This window comes from Suricata suricatta, chromosome 10 (genome assembly GCF_006229205.1).
Source record: "Suricata suricatta isolate VVHF042 chromosome 10, meerkat_22Aug2017_6uvM2_HiC, whole genome shotgun sequence".
Classification (NCBI taxonomy): Eukaryota; Metazoa; Chordata; class Mammalia; order Carnivora; family Herpestidae; genus Suricata; species Suricata suricatta.
This window is the reverse complement of record NC_043709.1, coordinates 133,120,949-133,129,268: the sequence shown is the minus strand read 5'-3', so window position 1 is coordinate 133,129,268 and position 8,320 is coordinate 133,120,949. Positions and strand designations below refer to the sequence as shown.

Genomic DNA, 8,320 nt, shown 5'->3' with positions numbered 1-8,320 from the left:
CCTGCTCGGCCCACGCACTAACTCGGAATCGGGAAGTAACGGACTCTAAATTGTTCCCTCTGCTCACGCTCGGGGCTCAGACCTCTGAGAATGATCTCCTCAGAGCCCACTGGTGTAAAATAACTGCGGAGGACCAGCCCACGCACCCCAGTGAAACGGTCCCCGAGTAGGTGGTTGGTGTCCGCGAACTATCTATAGGAAGGAAGACAGACAACGTGAATGGTGGTAAAACCACACTTTTCTAAGAAAGTCAGTGTCTTTTATGCCATAGGGGTTTACACATTTTTTTTCTCTTTAATGATTACAAAGCTTATGGTCCTTGAGAGAGGTAAAACATGCTCTGGGAAGGATCATTTTTTTTATCACAAAAGAAAGAACAGCCGTGAGAACAGAAGTAAAAAAAACAGGAATGAGGGAGTCTGTCTCTCAAAGATTTTTCTTTTCTTCAAGGCCCTTTAGCAGCTATGTCTGGGCAAGACGCTTATCATTCAAGGGGTTAATTTTAGACAAAGGATTGTGTTTGCCCCAACAGCAGGCAATGAGCTGGGAACAGAAATAATGTAAGGGAAAGCAGGTGCCACTAACTGACCCAAGTTGATTCAAAACTTAAAGCTATATGCCTTCATTGCTTTTGCAGAGCAATGAGAAAAATCATAGACAGGTTAAATAGAAGCCACATATGCAGCCCAGGAGGCCAAATGTCGCTTCACAGTCTTTCGACTTGTTCCACAACTTCCCAAATTTTTCTCCTGCGCCTTGGAGGCATAGCCATGAATGGTCGCTTAGGTAGATTCTCCTGTGTCCCGGAGGCCTGGCCATCAGTCGCTCTGCGGGGGGTTTTTTGGCCTGCTGGTCCCCAACAAATAACCCTCCTGCCTTCCAAGATCTCCAAGTGCCTCTAGGTTCTTCCACCAGGTGATCCAGACCAGATTTAGTAACATCTGGTTCCCTGACCCGGAGACCCAACCATGCTGGCCCGTTGCTGCCACCGGTTTGGGAAAATGGCGAGGTGGTGATGGACCAAGGAGTCGCAACAGGAGAAGGCGCACCCTGCTGGGTATTCAGCAGTCTCCAGCTCGGTCACCCCGGGCCGGCCTGCTCTGCTGTTCCCGCTGGACTCAGGGAGACTTGGCAGGAGAGGACCTGAACCTATGTCGGGTACTGGTAAGGCCTGGGCTCTAAATCTGTCCTGTCCGGCCCACCTGTAGTGGTGGAAGGGGGAGCTGATCACCCTCTGGAGACTTTAGTAGGTCTCTCAGTTACAGGGACCCAGTTCCGTCCGGCCCACCCATCGTGGTGGAAGGGGGGCTGGTCACTCCCAGGAGGCCTCAGCGATCTCACCACAGATATTCTGTGGGAGGGAATGTAATAACCGCTGGTGTGCGTGTGAGTGTGAATGTGCGGCTCGGTCTGGCTTGCCTGCAGAGTTCAAGTCTGTGGCTCCAAGGATGGCCACCCTTAAGGTCCCCCAAAGCCCATGGATTCGGAGTGGGCCCTACTGTGATTCCGCGGGAACAGCATGCAGTCTATGGCAGCATCGGAATAGTTCCTGATAGTCAGTCACAAAGCTGAGTCCACGACGGCTAAGGGTCACCTAAGCTCCTTCGGGACACGGCCAGACAAGCATCTGACTGGTCTCCTCCTTAGAAGGGGGCCTCTACCCCTATGTCTGTCTTTGTGACACCGCCTCACGGGGACATTATGGGGTTGGGACGGGGCAAAGAAGGGGCTTTTGGGAGACCATGAAATTATGATCAACCCCGGCAAATTAAGAACCCTATTCGAGTTAGAATGGCCCGCTTTGGGTGCAGGGTGGCCCTTGGAGGGAAACAGAGGTCCCAGCCATCCGCCATGTCTGGCATGTTGTCGCCAGAGACCCAGATTACCCTCGTCCACTCCTGTATATCGACTCCTGGTTAGAGATTGCCCAAACCCTTCCCCCTTGGATGTGATTTACCTGCAACAAACTGGGACAGGTGACAGTCTTAGTCACCTTAACAAAGTGGCCCAAGGAAGGTCAACAAAGGTCCAACCTTCACAAGTTCCTGCCAGTCATCCAGAGGAAGAACCAATCTTGCCCCCTCCATAGGTACCTCCCGGTTCCTGATACTCCGCCACCTTCGGTCTCCCCAGCACCTCTGGCCTTGGCAGATCCTCTCTCCCCTGGACCAGCAGCCAGATTGGGCCCTCGGCCAGGCACAGGCGCTCTCCAGATGCCGGTCCACAGCCGGCGGTACCAAGAGGCTCTCCCCTGGGGATCCGAGCAGGGGCTAAGGGGCCCATAAATATGCCCAGCAGCAAAAGGATTCCCCCGGGATTATTATGAGGGGCTATGCAAGGCTTACACCCCTCTTGACCCCAAGGCACAAGACAGCCACGACAAAAGGACAGGGAAGGTCCAGCTGCTAAACGGGGAGGCCCAGAGCCTGCTTAGCAAGGGGTCAATGAGCCTACTGCCAGGAGAAAAGTCCCAACCGGGGAAACCCCCAGAAACCCAGCCAATATGCACAGGAACCCTGCAAAGAAAGACCTCACAGGCAGACATCCTGGGGACATGGGGGCGTGGGCTCTATGCCGGGTCATGTGTGGTAACAGCACAGTGATTCTAGGAATGTCCTCCCTGTTGGGAGCTTCATGCTGAACTAAGCTGTGATGTTCGTAACTTATTTTCAAGAGTTTTCACAGGAAAAAGAAAATGAAGAGAGAAAGAAAATATAGCATAATTTTAACAATTGGTGAATGGTGGTGAAACGTTCATGCATGTTCATTATACAATACTTTCAAATTTTTGGTGACTTTGAAATTTTTCAGAATAAAAAGTTGGGAAAGATGTAAACGTTTCTCTGGGTTCTGAGGGGACACGGAAGTGACCCGTGAGATGAGTATCACAAAGAGACAGTGGATGGCCCTTGTCTTCCGGTCAGCACAAGAGAGAGGCCAAAGGAGGCGACGGAGCCAATGAATTCCTCTGGTTAAACGCGAATTGGCCTGATTCGGCTTTCCCTGTGGGGCAGGAGCGAAGGCTCCCGAGGAGGGTCAGAGAGAAGGCAGAGCCAAGAGTGCAGTCATGCGTAAAAGAAACGGGCTTGACCTTGAAATCCGTAGGTAAACACCAAGCGCCAAGGTTGGGGGTAAACGTGGCTTAACGATTAAGTGCAAAAATACAGGTCCTTTCTCCAGCCAAAGTAGAGCCTTCCCTCGAAACGTTTCCTAACGGCCCAGACTGAAGACGCAATCCCCATCCACTGGTGCTAATTAATTTAACAGGTTTGAACATTCCAGACCCCCCAAATCACGTCTCCTAGGCTCTCTGTGGCTTTGGGCACACCTTGGCTAAGGGAGGCTCCAAACAAGGAGATCAAGGTCGGAGGCTGGCAGACACAGCTGGGAGCCCTGGCGGCTGGTGTAGACTGCAGGTGTAGACGGCCGCATGCAGTTCCGGGGGAAGGCGCTAGGTGGCGCGAGTCTCGATGCCTCGGGAGGGGCTGCAAAACCAGGTTGAATGTCCCACACTTTTAGTCTTTTTCCTAAAAGCAGAACAAAAAAGGTCTTCAGAAGATTTTCAGAGACATCACGTAGGTTCTAAAAGCAATCATTACTTTAAATAAAAATTAACAACTGTTGCGTCTAGTCTCCTGTTTGTTGCATCCAGTGAGGGTTTTCCTGTTTTATTCAATACTTTGCGTTCTTTCTCCCACCTCTCTTTTCTCTTTGTACTTACTTTCCTTCTTTCAGAAATGTCTATCTCTTCTTGATTTTTTTGAAAATGTGAAACCAAATTATTATTATTTTTAAAAAATTTTAGGGGTGTCTGGGTGGCTCAGTCGGCTAAGCGGCCGGCTTCGGCTCAGGTCATGATCTCACAGGCCGTGGGTTCGAGCCCCGTGTCACGCTCTGTGCTGACAGCTCACAGCCTGGAGCTGCTTCAGATTCTGTGTGTGTGTCTCTCTCTTTGCTGCTCTCACACTTGTGCGCTCCTGGCTCTCAAAAATGAATAAACGTTAAAAAATGTTTTAATTTTAATGTTTACTTCTTTTTGGGAGAGAGAGACAGACAGACAGACAGAGTGTGAGCAGGGAAGGGGTAGAGAGAGAAGGAGACACAGAATCTGAAGCAGGCCTCAGGCTCTGAGGCATCAGCACAGAGCCCAATGCAGAGCTGGAACTCATGAACTGTGAGGTCATGACCTGAGCTGAAGTCAGACACTTAACCAACTGAGCCCCCAGGTGCCCTGAAACCAAATTATTTTTATGTTCTACTCAAATTCCTCCACGATTTTCATTTCTTCTCGTGTGGTTCTTTTTTGTGGTGATCAACTTCCTTGTTGGCTTTGTTATTTTTGATGTGAGGAACACGTTCCTACAACAAAAGTTTGTGGTAAGTTTTGTGATTCCTGGCCTAATGCTACTATTCAGAATCATCAGCCTCTTTCTTCTGAATATCAGATTTCCTGAGACTGATTCCTAGTGGGCCAATAGTGGGGTAAGCCACTGGCCTTTTACTTAGAGTGTCTTAGCTGAATCTCTCAGCTGATGCCAGGATTTCCCAACTCCTTTGTGTCTGGACCTGCACATTCCATAGACTCTTACTGGCAAGGACTATTTCTGACAGCTTCGATGCCAAAGAATACCATGCAGAAATTACCACGGAGCTAGGAACTTTGCCCACTTGGCTCACTTCTAGAAGTGCTAGGTCATTCTTGCAGGCTCCCTTGGGCACAGGTGCCGTTCATCTCTGAACCTTCTTATAGGCTCGGAAAATAGCTGCTCTACCTTTGTGGTGCTGCAGGCCAGACTTTGCTAGGTGCATTATGAAAGAATTTTGGCATCTCAAAATGCCATGCAGGAAGCCATGTGTGGCCTAGGAGAAATGCCCCAAACCTGCAGGGATGAGAAGCCAACTCGCAGAGGTGCGTGGGTCCTTGAGGTCTGATTACACTTTCCTGATGAAGGAAAGAATCCTTTGAAAACTATTTACCCCCAACCCTCTCCACATAGTTTCATGTGTGCTAAAGCCTGGCAGCCTGCTAAGCTAGTTCACTCAGATGTAGGTGAATGGCCTCATTTCCCATCCAGTTCACCTTCGTAGATGGTGGGGAAATAGGTTCAAGAATTCCTTATACAAATGGGTCAGAAAAAATTTGGGGTGGAAAGCCGCCACCACGGGCAGAAAGCATCCAAGGTTAGCTAGCGAGATATTGTAATGGATCACGAGGGACTTGTTACATCACCTGCAGGAAATTACTTTCCGTCTGACTCCAATATATTATTGTACTTTGACCACAAACTCAACTTGCCCCCAGACCTGTTGTTTCTTACACACACAAGTTAATGATTACTGTCTGATTGTGTTCTCCACGTTCACATGTGTAAGATCTTGTTTTCTTCACGTTCACCACGTGGGTAAGATCTTGTGGGTTCAGTAAATAGCAAGAGAAACCCCTGTTTGGGGCTCTTGTCTCCTCCTGGACATTAGCCTCTCTTGTATTCAGTCTGTGTCTGCTCTCTTGCTGGACAAGAGAGAACCCCAGACTCATAGTCTGCGATGATAGACCTCGAAATGGTCAGAAACACTAACCTCTAGACCAGATGAGTCTCAGACCCCTTAAGAGTTGTGTCATGAGAGTCACCAAATCAGACTCTCAGCAGGTGCTCAAAAAGGTTTTTTTCCCCCACGAATGGGAATACACTGTTAGAAGGACCAAAAGTTGGACTATACATTTTTCTTATTAATAGAAGATATTTTTCAGAGTATTTTTAAATTTACAGAAAAATTGCATGTAAAGTCAGAGAGTTTCCATTCCCTCCCCTCAGCGCGTCCCCCGAGTCTTCTCTATTATCGGCATCTTGTGTTACTGCAGGACGTTTATCACAGCTGATGAGCCAACGTTGATACAGCGTTACTCAGTAAGGTCCAAAGTTTACCTCGGGGTTCACTTGGTGTTTTCCGCTCTATGGATGTTGAAAAATGCATAAAGTCATGTATCCACCACTGCTATGTACTTCACCCAGAATCGTTTCATTGCTCCAAATTCCTCCATTCTCCTCTTTCTCCCTTCTTCCAAATCCATGGCCACCACTGACTCTTTTACTGTCTCAGTAGTCTTGCCCTTCCCAGAATTCGACAGCATGTAGCCTTGTAAGACTGGCTGTGTTTACTTCGCAATACACATATAGGGTTCTTTTCATGTCTTGGTAATTCATCTCTTATTGTTCAGTAAGATTCCAGTGTATGAATATAATGTATCCAGATCCTCTGCATATAATTTGGCAATTATGAAGAACTGCTAGGAACATCTGTGGGAGGGTTTCTGTGTGGGCAAATGCCAAGGAGTGCAATCATTGGATCATATGGTACAAGTATATTTAGTCTGATAAGAAAGCACCAAAGTGTCTTCCAAAATGCATTCCCACCAGCGAGGAAGGAGAGTTTCTGTTGCTCCCCGACCTCACCAGCATTTGGTGTTGTCACCGATTTTGGCCATTCTCATAGGTGTGTGGTGGTACCCCATTTTTTAAAATTTGCAATTCTATGATGACAAAAGATGTTGAGCAACTTTTCGTGAACTTATTTTCATATCTTCTTTGGAGAAGTGTCTGTTCAGATCTTTTGACCATTTTCAAGTTGGGTTGTTTGTTTTCTTCCTGTTGAGTTTTAAGAGGCCCTTGCACATTTCAGGTGCCAATCCTTTATTAGCTCTATGTTTCGTAAACATTTTCTCCCACTCTGTGGTTTGCCATCTCATTTTCTTTGCAGTGCCTTTTGCAAACCAGATTTTTAAAATTTTAATGAAGTCTAACATTGATTTTTTTTCTTACATGGATTGTACACTTGGTGTTATGTCTCAAAAGTGATGGCTGGGCCCAAGGTTACCTAGATTTTTCACTTGTTCTTAGGGCTATATAGCTTCTTTTTTCATAAATACAGTTTTAAAAAATATTTATTTATTTTTGAGAGAGAGAGAGAGTAAGTAAGAAAGGGGTAGAGAGAGGGACGCCTGGGTGGTTCAGTCAGTTACGTGTCTGACTTCGGCTCAGGGCATGATCCCACAGTTCACGAGTTTGAGCCCGGCATCGGGCTCTGTGCTGACAGCTGGGAGCCTGAGGCCTGCTTCAGATTCTGTGTCTCCTTCTCTCTCTATCCCTTCCATTGTCTGTCTGTCTGTCTGTCTGTCTCTCTCTCTCTCCCAAAAAGAAATAAACATTAAAATGTATGGGGAAATCATTTAGGCATCTGACTATGGCTCTGGTCATGAACCCATGGTTTGTGGGTTTGGGTCTTTCCCGGGGACAACTCCTGACTGTCTTTCCCCCTCACCGTTTGTCTGAATGCCTCACCCACCGCTCCTGGCCCCTCCCAGCGCCATCACGCACTCACACATTTCCCCTCCTTTTTCTTGACTGCCCCTACGTCACCCTGGCTGGCTCGCCTCGCCTTAACCCAGCCCCCCCCCTCCACTCTGTAAGGGACTCTTTAGGACACTCGTGCCCCACTCTGCTAGATGAACTCCTAGCTCTCAGTCCAAAACTGCAGGACCAGCCCCTTAGCGACCCTGACACCGTCCTGTGTGTGGAAGGAGCTGCGTGGTAGATGACATGGGTGTCCGCCTGCTGCCTACGCTGTCGGTGCTCTTTCCACGGTGGTTGAAGCGTCACCCCTTCCTACAGGCACTTCCTCACAAAAGGCTGAACTTGTCGCCCTTACGAGGGCCTTACACCATCCACGGGGAGAAGACCATCGTTTACACAGACTCCCAATATGCCTCCAAATAGCGCACATCCCATCCTCTGGCAGGGGCGACGCTTCCTTACCACTGAGGGCACCCCGGTTACAAGCGGCCCGTTAACTGCCGCCCTGCTCCGAGCACCCCAGCTTCCCGCTGAGGTGGCTGTCCTCCGCGGCAACGGCCACCAGGCCCTAACGGATGAAATCTCTATGGGAAATCATGAAGCAGACCTCACCACCAGACAGACGCCCGACGGCCCAACTCTTCCCCTATTCTTTTCCTCAACGCCTCCCACCTGCCATGGTATTCTGACCAGGAAAAAGCCAAATACGCCTCCCGAGGCATTTCAGGGCCCAGAGGGTGGAGCTGCCTCCACCACCACGTAATTCTGCCCAAGGCCCTCGCTAAAACCCTCCTCACAGACAAGCATGATTCGCTACATACAGGCCCTAAAGCCCGGCTACGATCTGGACCCCCTGTTCCATCACCACAATCATAACAAACTCACTGTCGCGATCTACCAATCCTGTGCCATTCGTACCCCAGTCAGTCCACAAGGGGGGACCTGCAGGCTGGACCCCAGCACCAGCTCCG

The 8,320-nt window shown here is 49.0% G+C and overlaps 1 long non-coding RNA gene across 1 annotated transcript; it reads left to right on the top strand.

Moving 5' to 3' along the window:
* The first annotated feature begins 920 nt into the window (after positions 1-920).
* Positions 921-2,830, top strand: LOC115303646. The gene is made up of 2 exons (XR_003914166.1): positions 921-1,164; positions 2,090-2,830. It is a non-coding gene; the product is annotated as an uncharacterized LOC115303646 (long non-coding RNA).
* Positions 2,831-8,320: the final 5,490 nt, after the last annotated feature.